Source organism: Schistocerca americana, chromosome 3 (genome assembly GCF_021461395.2).
Source record: "Schistocerca americana isolate TAMUIC-IGC-003095 chromosome 3, iqSchAmer2.1, whole genome shotgun sequence".
NCBI lineage: Eukaryota > Metazoa > Arthropoda > Insecta > Orthoptera > Acrididae > Schistocerca > Schistocerca americana.
The window spans coordinates 715,399,651-715,423,112 of NC_060121.1; the positions used below are offsets into that span (position 1 = coordinate 715,399,651).

Consider the following 23,462-nt stretch of genomic DNA (forward strand, 5'->3'; position numbering starts at 1 on the left):
TCTGCTCACCGCCGCGCCACCTCGCTATCGGCTCACAGGCCGAAAAGTTAGCGTCTCTGACCAAATGTCGATAGCCGCAAAGCCAGCATGGCTCAACCTCCACCACCAAAGCCATTCGCCGGTCAGGCGAAGCTAAAAAAACCAAACTTAGCCACCTTCCTCAACGTGGCACCTGGTATGCTTTCCCGGTGGCCCGGTTGTGCACCAGAATATGCACAGGACTCAGGAATTTAAGCAGCCGACAGGGTCCCATAAATCGTGGGGGGGGGGGGGGGGGGTGTAATTTCCTGGATAGAACGTCCTCCTGCTTTGACCCAGTACCAAAATTCCGCACAAACACACATTCACCCACATTACTCCTAGAGGGGCGCCTACCCTGATCATGCCGATGAGTCTGCCTCCCATGCGCTAGCTCGATATTACTTTTCGCATGTGGGGACTAATCTTGTCAGACAGAATTTCGTCCAGTGACCACAAAGTTAGCCGGCGGTTAGTTAAGCGGATACCCGAACATTAACGTAGATAGTCCTGAATTATTTGTTTTTCAAAATTGATTTATATCTTATCTACATTCATTCACAAGGTTGTAAGGAAGAAAGTAAAAACTACTTGGATTATTTATTTTTATTTAGTATTTCCAAAAATGGGGGTCCTTCCAGAAGGACGTCAGGACAATAAGAGAACATGTTTTAAAGTATATGACTTTGCACAAGTAACTGTTTCGGTTTTTATACTTTCAAATGAAGATAAATAAAATTGATTTATGGGCTATAACAGCTAATGAATACAAAAAACAAAGAAAATAACCTATACACATATTTTATGCACAATTATGATAAGACAAAAAGCAACAAATACTAAGTGGTTCGTCAAATTTTACGCACATAGTAGTAGTTTTTTATGGCAACTTCGACATTTCAGCTGCTTCTTCATTTTTGTTTCCTCGTCCGTTGGTAATTCAGCAACATAATGTTCTCTACCATCAAATCAAGAATTTCAGAGACAATTCGACGACGAAATGTCAGATGATCTATGGGTTCTTCGTTGTGCTTGTAACGATCCTAGGCATTTTGCTCTGCAATGTCTGTTAAATGTGCAACGATCGGGAATTACCACTTTTTCCTGCTTATAGAGCATGTATATAGGGATACATTTTGGTTAGCTCTATCTATGCGTCCCATATGAGCATTGTAGGAGTGTAATAAGTTAGGTTGAGGCACGCTAATCCTATTCTTTTGTTCCCTGGAAAATCTTGCTACAGAGCGTAGTTTTTGCACTCTGTCAAAGTTGGTGGCTACAGTAATAACATTGTTGTCATTCCAACGTACAATGGAAATCCCGGATGCTGAGTCAGAACAAACTTCATATGATCCTCTATTTTCTTTCATCATTTTATCTACACATGATATAGTACAATTCTTAACTCTGTCTCCTCTTATTGTTCCTGTTGCTTCCACGCCCCTCTCTTTTAGGTCATGTAGTAGTTCAACGCTGGCAAAGAGGTTATGAAAGTATATTCGATATGTAACATGTGGAAGTAACTGGTCAACATAAGTCATTACCACACCGTACCCCATACCTTTCGTTTCATAATCCTTACTATACGTGCCAGCTCCTAGGTAGGGTTAGAGCCAAAAAATATATCCACCACTTGTACCTCCACACCAAAATTTGAATCCGCGTCGGATTGGTTTCCCTTTTATGAATTGTTTGTACCCGTGACATCCGAAGTATGGGACCATTGATTCATCGACAGAATGATGGCGCAAATTGTTTGAATCTATCATTCAGCATACACAGTAGTGGGCGGATGTTCCCAAAACGGCCTGATTTATCTAAATTGTCATTGTTGCATACATGTAAATTGGAAAAGATAAAGTCAAATTGATCTCTGGACATGGCATTTGTTGCGAGGTCGTTGTGACTATCTTCATCTGATTGCCAGTACATCTTTCTGCGTGACACTGTTACATATCCAATTAGCAGACGTATTGCAATAAACACGAACATCTCATCTTCTGAACAATCACCTAGTCTATTTCTATTGGCTGCGTACTGGTTTGTGTAGGTGACCATCATTAAAAGCACTTCATTATCAAAAAACTGTTGGAAATACTTAAGCGGTGTACGCCCTTGGTTCATTCCAATTGTGAACATTAGAAGCCATACAGGTGTTGGATAAACTATTTCACCACTTTTCCACTTATATTTCTTGAGATTTCGAACTTTATTCTTCGATAGGCTTGCTGGTTTGTTTGTGGTTGTCGTTGTTATTGTTACTGTTGTTGGACTGCTGGAGGGTCCTGGAACAACATCAGAGGTAAAGGATTGTTTCCTTGTTGTATTCACAGCATTATCATTGGTATAAATGACCAAATCACAAAGCGCAGTAACACTGAGCTGACTTGCTGGTAATTTATCTACACTTGGACTTTCTTCAGCACCCGAATCTTCATCAGTTACGTCATCAGTAGAATTTAGAGGAGGGTGTAATGTTACATTCACACCAGTAGTAAGTATTTCCTCATCTTCTGATTCTAACACGTCCAAAAGTTTCATCAGTGTACATCGTTTCCTGTGAATAGAAGTTGACAACATACTACCCTGACGTCCTTCTGGAAGGATGGTTGAAAACATTATTGAATTACAACTGACGACAACTTTCAATCCTAATATGAACCCATAAATAATACATATAGGTTAATTCTTTAGGATATTGTATGACAAGTTTCAGAAATATTGAGGCAATATGAAAGAAAATATACATACCCATCGATGACACAGTCAGTCAGTTCGTCCTTGGTAAAATCGGCCCTATCTTCAAGACACAGTTTCTCACTCACTATGAACGACACCGTCAAACTGACTGTCGCAGCACGCAACTGACTACGCCTACTTCATATGACAATGCGTCACAGTTCATTGGACAATGCGTTATTCGCAAAAATAAATAATTTCAACAGTGAGTGACGTCGTCCTTCCAGAAGGACGTCAGGGTTATCTGAGAATTGGTTAACGGCCACCAGCTGCTTGGCTGGGCAGACTATCTCAGGACACAGCCATTACAGCTGTCGCCTTTACAATGCCTTTTCAGAACACCTCTTAAGCGACCGAGTTACCTCACCTCCTTGGGCAATCGCACCTTCTCCTATCCGCTTGCCAACTAAAACTCACTCGCGCTGGCCAGTGCATCCGCAAACTGCCGCGCCACCTCGCGATCGGCTCACAGGCCGAAAAGTTAGCGTCTCTGAACAAATGTCGATAGCCGCAAAGCCAGCATGGCTGAACCTCCACCACAAAAAGCCATTCGCCGGTCAGGCGAAGCTAAAAAAGCAAACTTAGCCACCTACCTCAACTTCGCTAACAAGCACCGGTGGCCCGGTTGCGTACCAGAATATTCACAGGACTCAGGAATTTAAGCAGCCGACAGGATTCCAAGCGTCCTCTTGCTTTGACCCGGTACCAAAATTCCACACAAACACACTATCACCCACATTACTCCTAAAGCGGCGCCTACCCTGATTATGCCGATGCCAGCGTCTTCAACGTTCGTGTATCCGCTTAACTACACGCCGGCTAACTTTGTGGTCACTAGGCGAAATTCTGCCTGACACGATCAGTGCCCACATGCCAAACGTAATATCGAGCTAGCGCATGGGAGGCACACTCATCGGCATAATCAGGATAGGCACCCCTTTAGGAGTAATGTGGGTGATTATGTGTTCGTGCGGAATTTTGGTACTGGGTCAAAGCAAGAGGACGTTCCATCCGGGATAATAAACCCCCCTCCCTCCCCCGATTTATGGGACCCTGTTCGCTGCTTAAATTCCTGAGTCCTGTGCATATTCTGGTGCACAACCGGGCCACCGGGAAAGCATCCCAGGTGCTTGTTAGCCACGTTGAGGAAGGTAGCTAAGTTTGTTATTTTTTAGCTTCGCCTGACCGGCGAATGGCTTTTTGTGGTGGAGGTTGAGCCATGCTGGCTTTGCGGCTATCGACATTTGTTCAGAGGCGCTAACTTTTCGGCCTGTGAGCCGATCGCGAGGTGGCGCGGCGGTGAGCGGATCCACTGGCGAGCGCGAGTGAGTTCTAGTTGGCAGGTGGAGAGGAGAAGGTGCGATTGCCCAAGGAGGTGAGGTAACCCGGTTGCCTAAGAGGTGTTCTGAAAAGGCATTGTAAAGGCGACAGTTGTAACGGCTGTGTCCTGAGACAGTCTGCCCAGCCAAGCAGCTGGTGGCCGTTAACCGATTACATCTTATTGGGAGATCGTAGTGGCGATCTACTTCTCTGTTGCTATTGGACGATTATTTCGCTGACGTGATAAGGTGACATCATTCTATTTGTGTCTCACTGGCCATGCACTTTCTGCCTTGCGTACGCAAGGGTACCTCACGTGAGACAAACTATTAGCAAGTGCCGAGATATGAAAATGTTTTTAATCGATGTTGTGGTCGGACACTATGCACCATTTTGATGGAATGAGAAAGTTATTTTGAAGTCTGTCTCTTTGCCAGATCTCCACAATTGTTTTTCATGGCTTTGCGATGCGATTCTTTATGTTGTAGATTTGAACCAAGCGTATTACCAGATCCCATTAACTGAAGATTCCAAGCATGACACTGCTTTCTGCACTGAATAGAATTTTGTACGAATTTAATAGTTTCTGTCGGACCTCGACTGGAGTCGTTGTCTTGTCTCGTCTTCTAGATAAAGTTTTGGGAGATCTAAAATTCAAGTGTATTTATAAATTAAAGTTAAACTAAATAAACCGTTGGTCACAAGTTTTTAGTCTTTTGACGAGGTTTCAATGCTTCTATGAGTGCCTTCATCAGAAATTCGGTGAAGGCACTCATAGAAGTGTTGAAACTTGGTCAAAAGACAAACAATTTGTGACCAAGGGCATACTTAGTTTAGCTTTAAAATATAGACGTTCACTGAGCTAATCAGCTGTGTTTAAAACTGTGCTCATAGGTATTAGGATGATGTGGTCGTTTATAGTGCCACCTTTGATGACCACTTACAGCGCCTTCAAGATTTGTGTCGTATGAGGGAAGCTGGGCTCACAGTCAAACCTTATAAAAATAGTCTAGCTCGCTCTCAGATTTATTTCTTCGTGAATGACAGATCCCTGACCACCATTAACCGGCCACGACAATCCCAGAATGCTCAATTTCCCCTGCATTTCACCTACCAGACGTAATATCTGTCCGTTAGCAGCTCGACATCTGATATGACGCACGCAAGGGAGGCGTTCGACAAATCCCCCTAAGTTCAAGATACCATAATAATAACGAAACACTACTACCAGAGTCTAGCAAGGTACACACAGGCTCCTGGTATTTTTTCAGTTGCACACAAACATAGAGTAGCGTCTGTACTATTCTGCCCTAATATGCCACAATGTTTAGGCGGTGTTCGCTGGCCAGCTACTATCTGTTTCTCATGGCGTCAACTGTTGGTGCGAGGCCCCCTCTTAACCGGTATATCTCGCACTAAATTCTGGTCACTACCGCATCGCTAGCAAGGTCCTACTTTAAACTGATCAGAGAGAGGGCCACCACACCCTTCGGAGCTCCCTCTATAGCTAGGTTCAGGCTCAGTGAGTTTATTACGACCTTAGTCAGCGAACAGCAACCCATCAATAGCGACCACCATCATTTAATTCCGCAAGGGACGTGGCTCTACTAGAAAACATGACCCTGGAGCGATCATCCAGTTTCATTTCCTCTAAGATATTCTTCACGATATTTTCAGTAACCTGTAGTTCTAACGCGCTAATTGCTTCGCGAATTCTTTCAATGTAATCAGCTAAATGTTCTTGACACGATTGCACATGCCGGAAATGTTTGTTATAGCTCCCTTTTAACCCGTGGTGGCAATTTAAGCTAGATCATTCGGTTCCTCAAATCTACATCTACAGCTACATCCACACTCCGCAAGCCACCTGACGGTGTGTGGTGGAGGGTACCTTGAGTACTTCTATCGGTTCTCCCTTCTATTCCAGTCTCGTATTGTTCGTGGAAAGAAAGATGGTCGGTATGCATCTGTGTGTGCTTTAATCTATCTGTTTTTATCCTCATGGTCTCTTCGCGTGATACACATAGGGAGGAGCAATATCTTGATTGACTCCCGGCGAAGGTATTTTCTCGAGACTTCAACAAAAGCCCGTACCAAGCTACTGAGCGTCTCTCTTGCAGAGTCTTCCACTGGAGTTTATCTATCATCTCCGTAACACTTTCACGATTACTAAATGACCCTGTAACGAAGAGCGCTGCTCCCCGTTGTATCTTCTCTATCTCTTCTATCAACCCTATCTGGTACGGATCCCACGCCGGTGAGCAGTATTCAAGCAGTGGGCGAACAAGTGTACTGTAACCTACTTCCTTTGTTTTCGGACAGCATTTCCTTAGGATTCTTCCTATGATTCTGGGTGTGGCATCTGCTTTACCGACGATTAATTTTATATGGTCATTCCATTTTAAATCACTCCTCATGCCTACTACCAGATAATTTATGGAATTAGCTGACCTGCTATATTGTAGCTAAATATTAAGGGATCTTTCTTTCTATGTATTCGCAGCACATTACACTTGTCTACATTGAGATTCAATTGCCATTCCCTGCACCATGCGTCAATTCGCTGCAAATCCTCCTGCATTTCAGTACAATTTACGATTGTTACAACCTCTCGATATACCACAGCATCATCCGCAAAAAGCCTCAGTGAACTTCCGATGTTATCTACAAGGCCATTTATATATATTGTGAATAGGAACGATCCTACGACACTCCCCTGCGGAACACCTGAAATCACTCTTACTTCGGAAGACTTCTCTCCATTGAGAATGACATGCTGCGTTCTGTTATCTAGGAACTCTTCAATCCAATCATACAATTGGTCTGATAGTCCATATGCTCTTACTTTTTAAACGACTGTGAGGAACTGTATCAAATGTCTTGCGGAAGTCAAGAAACACGGCATCTACCTGTGAACCCGTGTCTATGGCCCTCTGACTCTCGTGGACGAATAGCGTGAGCTGGGTTTCACACGATCCTCTTTTTCTAAACCCATGCTGATTCCTATAGAGTAGATTTATAATCTTCATAAAAGTCATTATACTCGAACATAATACGTGTGCCAAAATTCTATAACTAATCGATGTTAGATATATAGGTTTATAGTTCTGCACATCTGTTCGTGGGAGGAGACCAACCTGCAAGGTCGTCGGTCCCGTTAGAGTAGGGAAGGATGGGGAAGGAAATCGGTCGTGCCATTTTTAAGGAACTATTCCAGCATTTGCCTGAAGCGATTTAGGGAAATCACCGAAAGCTTAAATCAGGATGGCCGGATGTAGGTTTGAAATGTCGTCCTCCCCATCTACAATAAGAGAGAAAAAATGCTTTGAGTTAACGGTCGGCAATTTTTGGCGTAGTGTCTGAATATGCAGTGAAAAAGTGGGTGGGGTTCCCATTTCAAGATAGGAAGTTGACCCCACCAACGAAGGAGAACTGGTTAAGAGGTGGCCTGGTGTACCGCAGACAGATGTCCCCTTTACTAATAACTCTTTTCACCTGTAACATTTATTAACATATTTATTAAAACCACAAATCAATTTATTAAAACACAGAAAATGTGGCAAGACTATCTGAGCAACTACCCCTGGAATTAATCAAATTAATTTCCAACAACTCAGCTGTTGGTAAATATTACATAGATTTAGGAAATGACAGAATGAAATTAAAAGAAAAATATTTTTTGGGAACAAAGTTTAGTTGAAAAAAAGAAAACATTGGATGCTTAGCGCAGAGGTCTAATCAGACCACAAGTCTATACAATTAACCCGCGTATTCTTCATTACCAGTTTCTAAAACACAATGAAAATGGTACAGGTCATTAACATGAGCCATCGACTCAGATAATTAGAAGGAAAACCACTGGATCGAAACAATCGGAATAACAAGAAAACATTAAATTCAAAGTATGATACAAGTGTGAGTTGCAGAGCCAAACAGTTTCTCTTTCTACACCTAATTGTGCATGGCGATTGCGAGTAGAGAAATAGTCTCAGTAAGGCATTTGTTGTAGCCAGGTCTCTTTAGCTGAACCCACAGTATACACAGCAGATACATCATGCTATGCTGTAACATACGAATCACTAATTAACAGTTTGCATTTACAACACAAATAGTCACTATAAATACAGTTGGAAAAGGCGAACGTTCCGTATGAAGTACCTAATTACAAAATACAGTAAATAAGAAATTTTAATTAAGTGCAGTCAGACTTTTTTAAATGGCTCGAGCACCCCTAGTTCATACAAACACATTCACAGGAACTTAACCTGAGTAAGATCACATAAAATAATCATGAATGAAGGTGTTTACATGTCATGGTGGATAGCCAGGGCGGCGAGTTAGGACAGCCACTGTGCAACACAATATAAATATGCAGACAGTAATCGGATGCTCACGATAATTTCTTGCAGATCGGAGTGTAAGACGAGAACCACTCGACCAAGGGCTGTCATCAAGTAGATATTATGAGGAGTTTGCTAAGAATCAGGAACCAACGTTTGCTATTCGCCAGATGTCCCAGTACTCGGTTTTTGAAACTGTGAGACGGAACCACACTGGGCACAGGCACCTTGTAAATTCAGATGCCACAAACAAGTCCTGTTCCATGCATCGCGCAGAGATAGTTTTTTAACGAGCAGTCTTCAAGACACCAGCCAACACTTAAACCCGCCGCACTCGCCGTGACCAGAAACGGAACTTTCAACAGCGGGCCAAGGATATTGTCGGCCAAGAGGTCACGGCATTTACTCCAGCCGCTGTCAAACACACCCCTCAACCACCCGTCATTTCGAAAGCGCCTCCTGGCCGCAACAGGGCTTAATTGCAGGCCCACAGACATGCCCTCTGGAGGGCACAAATCGCTTCAAAAGCTGTTGCGGCCAGAGAGGGTAATGACGAGGGGGGGGCTATCGCTATCAAAACGTGCCCGCACAGCGCTAGTAACACAATCGTAAGTGACTTTACTGCGTGGGTGGTGGCCTCCAAGCCTACGCCGAGAGTGTAATTATTGATTTTTCCTTTTTGTTTCCTACAACGGCGTAGTTGCACTGGTGGTAAAAGCGCAGTCTGCAATTAGTAGACAGTCTTTTACGTATGCCCTTAGCCCCACCTTTTAGACAGAGAAGAGTGGTAAGGAAGTCGATTAGGAGAGGAGTTTTTACAGAGCTGTTGGAGTGAGGATGGAAAACATTAGAAAATTATGCCATTGGCGAGCGTCGGCCATAAATCGAGTAACTATCTAGAAAGTTTTAGCCCTGCGTGGAAACTGTCACCAAGAGCGGAGTGCGCTTTTTAGGCTCTATACGCCGAGAGTGTAAATATTGGTTTTTACTTTTTATTTCCTACAACGGCGAAGTCGCACTGGTGATAAAAGCACAGTCTGCCACTGGTAGACAGTATTTGACGTATGCCCTTAACGCCACCTTTTAGATAGAGAAGAGTCGTAAGGAAGTCGATTGGGAAGGGAGATTTTACAAAGCTGTTGGCGGGAGATGGAAAACATTAGAAAATTATGTCATTGGCCAGCGTCGGCCATAAATCGAATAACTGTCTTCGAAGTCTTAGCCACGCGTGGGAACTGCCACCAGGAGCGGAGTGCGCTTTTTAGACATTCAAGATTTTGAATGGGGTTTGTGTCTTATGATTCGAGGAGTTAGAGTGGAACATTCGGTGTCAGATTACAGACCCGGAGACTCATACCTACTCAGAGGAGCGCATGCCTGCCCATTAGCCATGGAGAGCACACGCCGAAATGAGCACCAGCACCAGCTTGATACTGATGGATAGGCACAACAACTTATTAGTTTGGATGGAAGTGCTGACCTCTCAGTCGCTCGCTAAGTCCCAACAAGATATTTGTCTTCAGTCGCTGTCAACACCACGCTTTGCAATCAGTGCGTACCTACTATGCAACTTGGTGATTTAGTGACACTGATTGTGAACTGTCGTACCAAATTGTCATCTCTATCCATCTGTGAACTTTACCAACAACTAAATAGCGTGAAACGTCCTTGCAGATTAAAACTGTGTGCCGGACCGTGACTCAAAAAAAATGGTTCAAATGGCTCTCAGCACTATGGGACGTAACTTCTGAGGTCATCAGTCCCCTAGATCTTAGAACTACTTAAACCTACCTAACCTAAGGACATCACACACATCCATGCCCGAGGCAGGATTCGAACCTGCGACAGTAGCGGTCGCGCGGTTCCAGACTGTAGCGCCTAGAACCGCTCGGTCACCCCAGCCGGCCTGTGACTCGAACTCGGTACCTTTGCCTTTCGGGGGCAAGTGCTCTATCGACTCAACTACCCAAGCATGATTCACGACCGGTTCTCACAGCTTTACCTGAACCAGTACCGCGTCTCCTACCTTCCAAACTTCGAGTCTCGGTCCGGCACACAGTTTTAATCTGCCAAGAAGTTTCATATCAGCACACATTCCGCTGCAGAATGAATATTTCATTCAACCAAATTGCGTCATAAATGTGGCCACCTATGTACTCATTGAACTGAAAATAGTTGTAATGAATGTTTAATCCTTCCAAGATTTATTTTATCATTTGTCAAATAAATTCCAAATCTGTTTTACTAAACGATTTTACTATCATAGTGAATTCCATATCCACAGATGTGAGAAATAGAAAGATCAGTGGGACACACTGAGGATACAGTGCTCAGGATCTCTTGACAGATCGCGTTGTTATTAAATTCCGTTATAATTTTATTAATGTGCACTGGCTCCTCAGAAAAGATCTGTTGCCATAACTGTACCGCTTGGAGCAGCCACGCGAAAAGCCTTGAAGTAGTGGCATCTTGCAACGCATGCGTCTGTTCAGCAATATGGGTGAGAAATCTTACCTCTCCTGACTGATGTAATTTTTCGCGATTCTGTGTCGGGTTTGGATAGTTTGAACTAAGTACGTCATCGGTCCGATACTCGTTAAGTGAAGAGAAGCTTCAGAAATCTTGAGTGACTTGGAGGACAGTGAAATGTTACACTTACCACAAGGTTTTTGAAGTGTTGCTAGAGGAGGCCGAAATGCACGCGTTTAAATACACGCAGACTGGCGTGAGGTCTGGAACAGGTCAGAGAAATAAGACTAGCAAAACAGGAGGTAATTGGTAGAATACTTAACTTTAATCCATAATTGGAGAACATCTCTCGTTACGGTACATGCTTCACAATATTAATTATCAAATGCTATGGCGCCTTGCTAAGTCGTAGCAAATGATGTAGCTGAAGGCTATGCTAACTATCGTCTCGACAAATGAGAGCGTATTTGTCAGTGATCCATCTCTGGCAAAGTCGGCTGTACAACTGGGGCGAGTGCCAGGACGTCTCTCTAGACCTGCCGTGTGGTGGCGCTCGGTCTGCAATCACTGACAGTGGCGACACGCCGGTCCGACGTGTACTAACGGACCGCGGCCGATTTAAAGGCTACCACCTAGCAAGTGTGGTGTCTGGCGGTGACACCACATTCCGCCCCCGCAAATCGGCGTACGTTTGTGTTATAAGGCTTCCGCCAGCCGTGGGGAGGACCCCATGTTGACGCATGCGACGAGGTGGGGAGCCTAACAACAGGCGAGACTGTGCCACCCGCACCCGACCATTCGGTCCGAGGGGAGCTAGGAAACGCCTGAAAACCTAGTCCAGGGTGCACGCCAAAATGCAGTGTATGCGCCCGTAAATAGACAGGAGGGGCCGAAGGGTCGACCACCATCGCGCCGGGGTACCCGACGGGCGAAGACGACATCTGATCCGGAGCGGGCAAGAGTTCCATGTCGGAGGACAGCTGGTCACGGGAAGCTATCGGCGGCGCGTGACCCAGGGAGGCGCTTGGCGGCTGCAGCGAAGCGTCCACTGCGGGCGTCGCCGGCGGGAGAACAGGCGGCGGCGGCGCGTTGCCATGGGGCAAAATGGAAGGCAGCGTCGGTACCACCTGGGGATGAGGCGAGCCAGTAGATGGGTCCCCAGGGCGCTGACCGGACGGCACCGTCGCTGGAAGCAAACGGGGAGCGGCAGAACCCTTTCGACGACAGAGGCGCAGCTGATTGAGATGCCGACGCACCTCACCAGAGGCCCCCAAAACCAGATACATAGCGCGGCTGAGGCAGCGAAGAATGCGCCCTGCGAGCCAACGCCGTGAACCTCGATAGTTGCGATAGTATACAACGTCGCCTGGATCAAAAGCAGGTGGCTGCCGCAGCACAGGAACCTGATGCGGTGGATGCAACAAAGACATCAAGGTTCGATGAGGACGACCATGAAGCAACTCAGCCGACGAGCGACCATCGCGAGGCTGAGAGCGATACGAGGACAAGAAGAGCAATAACGCGTCCTCCCGAGAATGCGACTCTTTCAACTTCAACATCTGTGACTTGAAAGTCCGAACCAAACGTTCAGCGGCACCGTTTGACTGAGGCGAAAACGGCGCGGACGTTAGATATTGAATACCATTGGCCTTGCAGAATGACTGAAATTCTGCAGACATGAATTGTGGGCCATTGTCGGAAACAATAGTCTGTGGAAGACCTTCAATACGAAAGATAGCGGATAACGCTTGGATGGTGGCAGGTGACGTCGTGGAAGACATCCGGGCAACAAAAGGAAAATTACTGAATGAATCTACCACAACCAACCATCTAGCATTCCAGAATGGACCAGCAAAATCGATGTATAAGCGTTGCCAAGGGGAAGTGGCTTTCGGCCATGCAAAGAATTTCCGCGGCGGTGCGGATTGTTGTTCGGCACACGCCGTGCAAGAAGAGCACATATTCGTAATCGCAGCATCGATTCCGAACCAAGTACAGTGCTGACGAGCAAGTTGTTTCGCTCTCACTGTACCCCAATGTCCTTGGTGGAGAAGCCGTAAGACAGAGGACTGTAACGAACATGGGACCACGACCCTGGACTGATCATTATCAGAACGCAACAGCAAAACACCACGTCGAACAAAAAGTCTCTCCTTGTGAGCAAAAAATCGGCGAACCAACGGATCCTCGATGCGTAACTTTGACAAGGGCCATTGCGTAGCAACAAAACGCAAAACGGTAGCAAGGACAGGGTCAGCAGCTGTGGCTGTAGCTACACGACGAAAATCAATCGGAAACGATTCGACCACGTCATCGGTTTCCAAATCAATGAACAGGCAAGCAAATTCGGAAGAATCGAATGCTCTGTCCTCAGCAACAGGCAAACGGGACAACGCATCGGCGTTTCCGTGCTTAGCAGTGGACCGATACAAGATATCGTAGCGGTACTGCGAGAGGAAAATCGCCCAGCGAATGAATTCCTGCGCTGTACGCGGAGGAACAGGCTTGTTCGGATGAAAAAGCGATGTCAAGGGTTTGTGGTCTGTGATGATTGTAAAGTGACGGCCATACAAGAAATCATGAAACTTAGTAACACCAAATACGAGAGCCAAAGCTTCTTTCTCGATCTGTGAATAATTTCTTTGCGCAGACGAGAGCAATTTGGACGCAAAGGCAATAGGGCGATCATGCGATCCATCTTTGTGCGCAAGCACAGCACCGATCCAGAAATCCGATGCATCTACCATTAACAAAAGGGGTTTCTGGGGATCGAATGGCGTAAGTCAAGTATTAGAAAGCAACGCCGATTTCAACTGGTGAAAGGCGCGTTCGCATACCGTCGTCCAGACGAGCGGAACACCTTTACGGCGTAAGCGATGAAGAGGAGCTGAAATGGAAGAGGCGTGGCGCATATATCGGTTGTAATAATTAATTTTACCCAGCACACTCTGCATCTGCTTCAAATTCTGCGGCGAAGGCAAGTCCTGTATGGCACGGAGGTGCTCTGGACTCGGATGTATGCCTTGTGCATTGATTACATGTCCCAAATATGGTAAGCACGAGAAAAAATACACATTTGCCCTTCCGCAAGCGAAGACCATTGGTTCGCAAGACCTGAAATAATGTTCTGAGATTAGATAAATGTTCTTCTTCCGTCTTTCCGGAGAACACTATATCGTCCAGATAGTTTGCTGCAGTAGGGACCGACGCACAAACAATTTGCAGATATTGCTGAAACAACGCATAGGGCGGATGCACACCCGAATGGTAGTCTTTTGAATCGATACAAACCAAGATGCGTGTCAACCACCACGACGCGCTGGGATTCTTCGTCCACCGGTATTTTCAAGTACGCATCTGCGAGGTCCAAATTCGAGAAATATTTACCCAGGCACAGTTTGTCAAAAAGATCTTCCGGGCGGGGTAAAGGATAAGTTGCAAACACTAGTTGTGGATTCACCATTGCCTTGAAGTCCACACAAAGTCAATTTTCCGGAAGGTTTTGGCAAAATTACTAAGGGTAATGCCCAGAGAGAAGCCTGCACACGTTCAATTACACCTTGTGATTCCAAATCGTGTAATGTTCTTGCGACCTCATCACGCAATGCGTGGGGAACATTGCGCGCTCTGAAAAATTACGGTTGCGCGTCGACTTTCAGTTCCAAATGTGCTTTATAGTTCTTAGCGCAACCTAGGCCCGGTGCAAAAATGTCTGCAAATTCATCACATAGACTAGAAACACTGGTGGAAGGCACAGTCTGGTTCACTGATTGGACCTGATTGACTATAGACAAGTTAAAGAACTGAAATAAATCTAAACCAAACAAGTTCACTGCAGAAGAAGAACGAAGTACGTAAAATGACACAAGTTTTGTTCGTCCCTTGTATGTTGCAAGAAGGCTGCACTGTCCTAACACAGGGATATTCTGACCGGAATAACTATTTAACTTAACATTTGCGGCAGGCAACGGAGGTGTGCCCAGTTGCTTGTACGTGTCTTTATTGATCAATGAAACTGCAGCTCCAGTATCGAGCTGGAGTGGTATGACCTTGCCATGAATGTCCAAGTCTACAAAAAGTTTACTGTCCTGCTGACGACAAGAGCGACTGTCTCGTGCAACGTGAACAGACACTGGTACAGAATCACTCACGACTTGACGTGATTTCCTGCTATGTCGACGCACACTATTTGTGGGACGAACACAGGCACTGTTAGAGCGAGTGGCACTGGGTGGAGTGGAATTAAGTACATGAATGTCCATGGGCGAAGTTTCACGAGCCTGAGTATTCTTGGTTCGATTCCGATTCCAGCGCGAAGCAAAGGGCCTGGAATGGTTGTGTGTGTCCGATCGGAGCTTTTTCTGGCAAACACTCTGAACATGTCCTTTTTTATTACAGAAAAAGCAAATAGCTTGGCGTGACGGGTAATCCTCACGCGAATGTCTAGTAGCACACCGCAGGCATGATTTTAGCACTGCATTTGCCTGCTTGCGCGGCACACTTAGCAGAGAGCTTGGCGGCAGCTGCGCGGACGGGCACGAGGGCTGTTTACTGTTCCGTGCAGCTCGCCCGGTGGGCCGGTTAATGTGACACACAGCTGGCGAAGTTTCAAACGATTCCTGAACAAAGTCAAGTGTGTCCTGCTGATCCAATATGTCTATCACTTATTGAAGGGAGGGATTGACTAGTTTCAAAATCTGTTCCCTTCTACGAACATCAGAAACGTTCTGTGCAGTTGCATCACGCACCATAGTATCTGAATAAGGGAGTCTACATTCACACACAAAAGCACAATCCCTAGTAAGGCCTTGCAATGTTGCAACCCACACCCGATGTGTCTGACTGGCCGTACGTTTTGTACGAAAGAGTGTATACCTTTTGGCAACTATACTGACTGATTCTGTGAAATAGGCATCTAATGCAGACAAAATTTCGTCGTAGGACAGAGTTGCTACGTCGCATCGGGGAAATAATTTCACTATCACTCGGTACGTGTGGTCCCCGACGGATGCTAACAAAAAAGGCTGCCGCTCTTTACCTTGAATCCTGTAGGCGGCGAGATGGAATCCAAATTGGCGTGCCCACTCCGTCCAGCTTTCCAGTGCCGCATCAAAAGGACGAAAAGGTGGTGCAACTGCGTGTTGTGGCTGTGGGAGTGGTGGAGCGGCGGCGGCCGCATCGGTTTGCATTGCACGTTGACCCTGGACAAGCTGTCCAAGGGCATCCAATAAGGCCTGCGTCTGCTATTCTGCAAGCGATAAAATTCGGACAGTACATCTGAAGATTGTGGCGAAGCCATGACACAATGAAATCAGTCTATCAACAAACACAAAATCCTCGGCGCCATGTGAAGTGTTGCTAGAGGAGGCCGAAATGCACACGTTTAAATACACGCAGACTGGCGTGAGGTCTGGAACAGGTTAGAGAAATAAGACTAGCAAAACAGGAGGTAATTGGTAGAATACTTAACTTTAATCCATAATTGGAGAACATCTCTCGTTACGGTACATGCATCACAAGATTAATAGCAAATGATAATGGCGCCTTGCTAGGTCGTAGCAAATGACGTAGTTGAAGGCTATGCTAACTATCGTCTCGGCAAATGAGAGCGTAATTTGTCAGTGAACCATCGCTAGCAAGGTCGGCTGTACAACTGGGGCGAGTGCTAGGAAGTCTCTCTAGACCTGCCGTGTGGCGGCGCTCGGTCTGCAATCACTGACAGTGACGACACGCGGGTCCGACGTATACTAATGGACCGCGGCCGATTTAAAGGCTACCACCTAGCAAGTGTGGTGTCTGGCGGTGACACCACAGTTTTCATATTGAGCTACAGAGATCAATACCGTCTTTTGTGGCTGTTACCAAAGTCTTACTGAGACCAAACTCGCTTTGCTTTATTCTAAAGCATCTTCAATAACACCGTAACAGTATTATATTTAATACTATTTTGTTTGTTAGGAATATGAACAGTTCTCATGCTTTAACTTAACATTATAAACAGCTTAATCAAAAGGCAATAATAAAAAAGAAACACATAGTAAATGTCCAAACATTAGCAACCATATGTCACTTAAGCCAATCTACATGAACATCAATATACACGATTACTCTGCAATTCACAAATAAGCGCCTTTCAGAGGGTTTATCGAACCACCTTCAAGTCTATCTCCACCGATCCTCTCTCGAATAGCGCGTGGGAAAAACTAGTATTTAAATATGTATGTACGAGCCCTGATTGCTCTTCTTTTGTCGTGATGATCATTTCTCCCTACGCAGCTGGATGCCAACAGAATGAGGAGGAAGTTGATGATTGAAATTTCACTAGAAGAACCTGCTGCTACGAAAATCGCCTTGGTTTTGTGCTAGTGTTGTGTCAATAACTCGTAGTCTCTGGTTTGCTTTACACACAACATTATCTGGGTGACCGTTCCATTTTATGTGATTCGTAATTGTGAACACTAGCTATTTAATAGAATATACAGCGTTTAGATTTGTGTAATTTATCGTTTAAGCGAAATTTGGCGGTTTTCTTTTAGTATTCATGTGGATGACTTCACACTTTCCCGTTAGTTAGTCAATTGCCACTTCTCGCTCGATACAGATATCTTGTTTAAATCACTTTGCAACTGGTTTTTACGAGACACTAAATGACAGCATCATCTGCACACAGTGTAAGATGGTTACTCTGATGTCTTGAGTGTCGTTTATGCAGCTCAGGAAAAACAGAGGACCTATAACATTTTCTAGGGGAGCGCCTAATATTACTTACGTTTCAATCAATGACTTTCCGTCAGTTACCTCTCTGACAGGAAATCACGAATCCAGTTACACAGCTGAGAGGAAAGTCTATAGGCACACCATTTAATTAGAAGTCGCTCCTGAGATACGGTGTCAAAAGCCATTTGGAAGTCTAAAAATATGGAATAAATTTGACATCCCCTTTCTGTAGCACTCATTAGTTTGTAAGAATAAGGAGCTAGTTGAGTACCGGAAAACATTTTTAGAATCCGTATTGGCAATTCTCAGCAAACGGGAATTATAGTGAAAACAATAGCTGTAATTAGACGAACATTACAAAACACCGCTTTTGAGATTGAAACTAGAGGCAGACAGAAGATGTTTTCCGTCCACTGTTCTTTAATTGTGTTCAAGGAAAGGACATAAGGGAATGGAGAATGTTATTAGGAGAAAGTCAAATAATGGAAGGAGTTGATTGCAAAAGGAACAACTTAAAAATAAGCTGCCGAGGTACTTTTTCAGGCTCACTTGAAACAGTAGCTAGACATGCAGAATTGCTCAGAGAACAAGCTGAAAGAATAGACTAATAAATGAGAGAACCAAATTCGTGATAAACATGAAAGCATCATCCGGAGGTAATGAAAACTAAATATGGAAAAACTAAGAACACAAACAAGTAATTGAACTAGACATTTCGGAGAAAAGAAATCAATATCCTTCAATCCTAAACCCATATACTATTCTGCAGTAATTCAACCAGAACCACTTTATGCAGCAAAGTTTTTAACTCTAGTCAAAAAGTCGATGATCGAAGCACTGGAAATCACACAAGGAGAAATATCAAGGACAACTATGTTACCAGTTAAGGAGCAAGAGCAGTGTAGACGACTTCATATTAGAGAACTTCATAAATGTATATTGAGAAACTTGGAGAATTATTAGGAAAAGAAGAACAGTTTTTCACGACCACGCATACAGAAGACTGTCATCACTTACTTCGGTAAATTAAAAATGGATAACACGTGGTGCAAAGACGTTGGAATGCATGGACAATCTCCTAATTACTCCCCGAAGATACTGAGGAACAGCTGCCACTCAGAAAGAAATTACAAGATTTCGTAGGTGTCCACGAAAACTCAAGAAGAAGACTGAATCCACATGGACAGAAGAAGTAAGAGAGCCACAGTGACAAATCATGAGAAAATTGTTGGAAAAAGAAAAGAGGAAGAGTTGAAATAACCGTAGCCCATAGTGGCTCAAACGTAAAGGAAAAGGAAGAAATCTAGAATGATCACATAGAAACGATATTTTTCAAACGGAGAAGAAGCTAAGCAGGAATAAAACTTTAAAGTTCCTCCTGAAATGTCCATTGTACAGTCCACGTTCGCAGCCATTGTGCTCCCTTACCGATCCGTTCTGCTATTACCACTTCACTACGGACAGTAAAATACTGCCCAATTTCTCTTCCAGAAAATATCATTACGGCGCACATCTCGCTCCAGTGTGAAATATTCATTCCGGAAACACCCCACTAGACTTTGACCAAACCAATCCTCCGAAACATCCGTTCTTCCAGAAGCGCTAATCCCACTGACTACTCTGGAAAATTGCCGCAGCGTTTGGCAGCTAGTAAGGAGTTTATGGCAGCGATTAAGCGGTCACCCGTCTTCTGGGTCATCCTTCGGTATCTCACTTATCGCTGCAGCGAACTGATTCGTATGTAGATGAAATATCTTAAAATCACCTAGCCAACTAATGTATTACGTCACATTGATGGATGCATTGCTCTACAAAATGTATATGATCCACATCTTTAAGATAGTGCAGTTAGTCGATGTAGCTGTTCACAAAAAAATATATTTAGCAGCCTAACCTCTACCGACTAAACTGCTCCAGTCCATATCTGACGCATCAACGCTCAACACGAAAACGTCCGAACTTACTAGATGTAAGTGAGCTATGTTGATGATATTTCACAGCAACTTAATATCAGCAACAATTATCGCTATCTCACAGCCACTCAGGGCAAACCCTTGGGGGATAACTGTCCAGCGATAAACTGGAAAAGTCTGGAAGAAAATATTAAAAATCTTATACTAATAGTGCTGTCCACGTCATATGACATTGTAAATGAAAAGTGTCCGACGGGCGAAAAACTACACAGAACTGTAACTATTTCAGGATTCTCGACAATCCGGGACGCACACTAATCCGTGAAGACTAATTCCAAATGTGGAACAGAATTAGTAAAATATCGTGATGGTTAGTGGGATTACAGAGACTGCAAAAACTTAGAAAGATGCTTTTTTGCCAGTATTGCGTTTCTTTCCTGTAACGTAGACCAACAGCTACGCTTGGAACTTTGGCAAATTCTCATATTCTACATGCTTTTTTGCCAGTATTGCGTTTCTTTCCTGTAACGTAGACCAACAGCTACGCTTGGAACTTTGGCAAATTCTCATATTCTACAACGAAGGCAAATAATGCAAGTATAGACGAATATGTAAAATATATTACAAAGGAGACCACTGTATTAGACAGAGTTCTAAATACGAAGAACAGGTTCAAAAAATTTTACTTCTCACTTCACCGTAGAGATGAGATAATTTTAGCTAAGCTTTTTCAGTAAAGTAAACTGCCAAGAACTACGCATTTGTTTAAATTTATGTGTACGAAATTTCATTTTTTTTGAGCAAGTTTGTATTCATAACGAAAGCTATAGCTTCGAAAGTAGTTCAGATTTCAGTGAAGTGTTTGAAACTTTTTATGTCTTAACGATTCTAGATTTTTTGTTAAGAAAACAATGTTTTCGTTTTATTTTCTAAATTTTAGAACTTTATCTTTTCGATTTACGTACAAATGGAAGGCTGCTGGCCCTTATTATCTGAAATTAATAAAACAAAGAGATTTAGTTATTACTGGACTACTACAAAAAGTTCTGCGATTCAGTGCCTCATGGACGCTGTACTGTTTTCCTTTTTTTCCTTAGTAAGAAATGATACATAAGTCGGTAAGGGCATTCCACACGAATGACATGGTTCTTTCTACGTATACTGACACTTAAAATAAGATATAAGTTGTCAAAAAATTGCACAGCGTTGCACACTCCATTACGAACTGAAACATTCGTCCTGGATGATTCTATAACTTAAGGGCTCATCCGCTAGCCGAGGTGACAAGAAACTGATAATTTCCTAACTTCCGTAAATGCTTAGTCGTCTATGGCCAGAGTCCGATATCACAAAATTTTTCTTGGTGCAAATCTGCGTCACCGAATGAATGAATAATACGTTTCGGCCATCGAAGCTGAGAGGCACCTACATGCCTTACTCATACTGTGGCATCAAGTAGTCAGGCCTGCAAGATGAGTGGTCTGCAAAGCGAGTGGAATCATTCTTATTTATCGAGTAACATGAACTCTCGTACCCACAATTTAGTTACAAATTATCCTCCTGTATGAATAATATGCAACGGAAACACGCATCTGACTATCAGTAATTTACAGAACTCTGACTGTTCACTACGCACTGGCAATACCACATTTTCTTTCCTTTTTATTTAACGGCTTTTATCAACACGTGGCCATCGCACTGAATATGAGTGGCGCACACATTATAAATTCTGGATATCATGACAAAATACAATTCGAAGGAAAAGGCCACCAATCTTTTCTTTTCACTATCTTATTTATTCCGATAAATTCTATAACCTAAACACACAAATTCTATAACCTACAACAATAACGCATGAGAAATTCCGCCCAGTGGGCATGGCTTAACATTGGTGATTCTCTACCTTACGGTCTCGTAATTATTTAACGCTACAGTGCACTTTCTGGATAGGATGGTGGATCTTTTATTATTTCTCACACTTCGACTCTCACAATCATCATCACGAAACTATCCTCCAGACCGAGCAGTACAAAAGGAACACGCATAACCCACTAATCTTTTGAAACTACCTCGCTACTCTCCCATGCAAACCACACATACCCAAATTACATGACATACACCACACTGCAATATGAAATACTACACAGGGAATAGTCACAACATTATCACTTTCAGCTTTCCCACTTCAATTAACATTTATCCCAGTTTCACACGACACTGCCCCACTTTGTAATTCTACTTTCCTACTATGAACTCTGGAGATATATGCACGTCTTCCTGTGCAATGCAAGCCAAGTGGCGTTGCTGGATAGACGGCCGACTCACCTTGCTTCTCTCTCAGAGTTTGAATCTAGCGTCACACGGAATCATATCACGCAAAGTAATATTAAGAACGTATTCATCACACACGCGAGTCCTCAACTGATACCATGGACGAGTACTTCTCTTTATCTTTTGTCTCATGCACAGTTTGAGACTCACACAGGACTCACCACGTGGAAGTACTAGTCTCTAATTTCAAGTCCTGCACACGCCATTTCTTAAATATTTCAACTTATGGTACACACGCTATTTCTTAAATATTTCAACTTATTGGTCACACGCTAGTAATTCAGCTTAACTTAAGCACACGGAAGTATTTCAACTTATTGCTACACGTGGTTTCATTGTGACCGTTGGTCACTTCCAAAGATTACTACAATCCCATTAATATTACCTGCCTGACATTTAATTCTCCCCACAAAAGTTCCTGAAATAGAGAAATTATTATTTCAAACTACTCTTAAATATTCCACATGCATACCATGTCTCCACTCTTTTGTCTCTACGGAGCACAACTAAGACAGGTCTTAACAGCACAAGGCCCAGCGGCAGAGTGCTGAAACATGGCCGTTCTTCAGGTCATCACGCACCTCTGTCGAGGTGGGGGAAGACCATGCTACTGTATTGGTCAGCCACATATCAGGCGCTCAAAGCTCCGGTAAGTTTCGTCTCTTTGGTTCCACCAAAGGTGGCCAAAGGATCGTCTCAAAGATGATCATATACTGACATTCACTATCTGCGGTTAGCAGACGACCATACATTCATTCATTTCACAGATCTCACCAAACTGGATGTAGGGATTTATTTTGTGGGAGTGCACATGTGATCAATTAAATAAATAAATTGTCATTCTTTCCCACACTGGTGTCCGGCTTCGCTGTATTAATTGAAACTGAGTTATTATTAGAAAAAGTATGTTGTTCAGACAAGAATAATGAAGTATGTTGTACCTATTTTCAATGTCGGGCTGTACTGTACCCTTTCACCACCGGCTACCCATGCAGAAAAAAATGGCACGGAACTATCCTTGCAATGCGAGGGTAGCTCCGAACATTTTTTTAGAGAAAACTCGATCAGAACAAACTTAGCAAGTCATCATAATAACCAGGAGGAGACCTTAGCCCTTGGTGACCTCAAATAGACGACCAAATGCTGTTACTTTACCAAATTATTGACAAAGTTGTTCCATTGTTGTACTCTCCACAATCCGGAGTAACGTACACATACAAATTTACAACAATCCACATGACAAATAAAACATTACATCATACAAATAAAAAATAATGTTGAGATAAAAATTTGCTTAGTTACTGGGATCTTCGTTATTTTTATGAGTAATCCAAACTTCACTAATTCTATGACGTATAAAAAAATAATACTAATTGTACTCACGAAATTTTAAATAGCTCACCGTCCAAACACAGAACAAGTAATCTGACATTCATAAATTGCGTTGTAATAATCTTTACCGAGCGAGGTGGCGCAGTGGTTAGCACACTGGACTCGCATTCGGGAGGACGACGGTTCAATCCCGTCTCCAGCCATCCTGAATTAGGTTTTCCGTGATTTCCCTAAATCGTTTCAGGCAAATGTCGGGATGGTTCCTCTGAAAGGGCACGGCCGA

The 23,462-nt window shown here is 43.8% G+C and overlaps 1 protein-coding gene across 1 annotated transcript in view; it reads left to right on the top strand.

The window, feature by feature from the left end:
* The window catches only part of LOC124606339, a 372,408-nt gene that overhangs the window by 202,329 nt on the left and 146,617 nt on the right, over window positions 1-23,462 (top strand). The gene's annotated exons all lie outside the window — the stretch shown is intronic.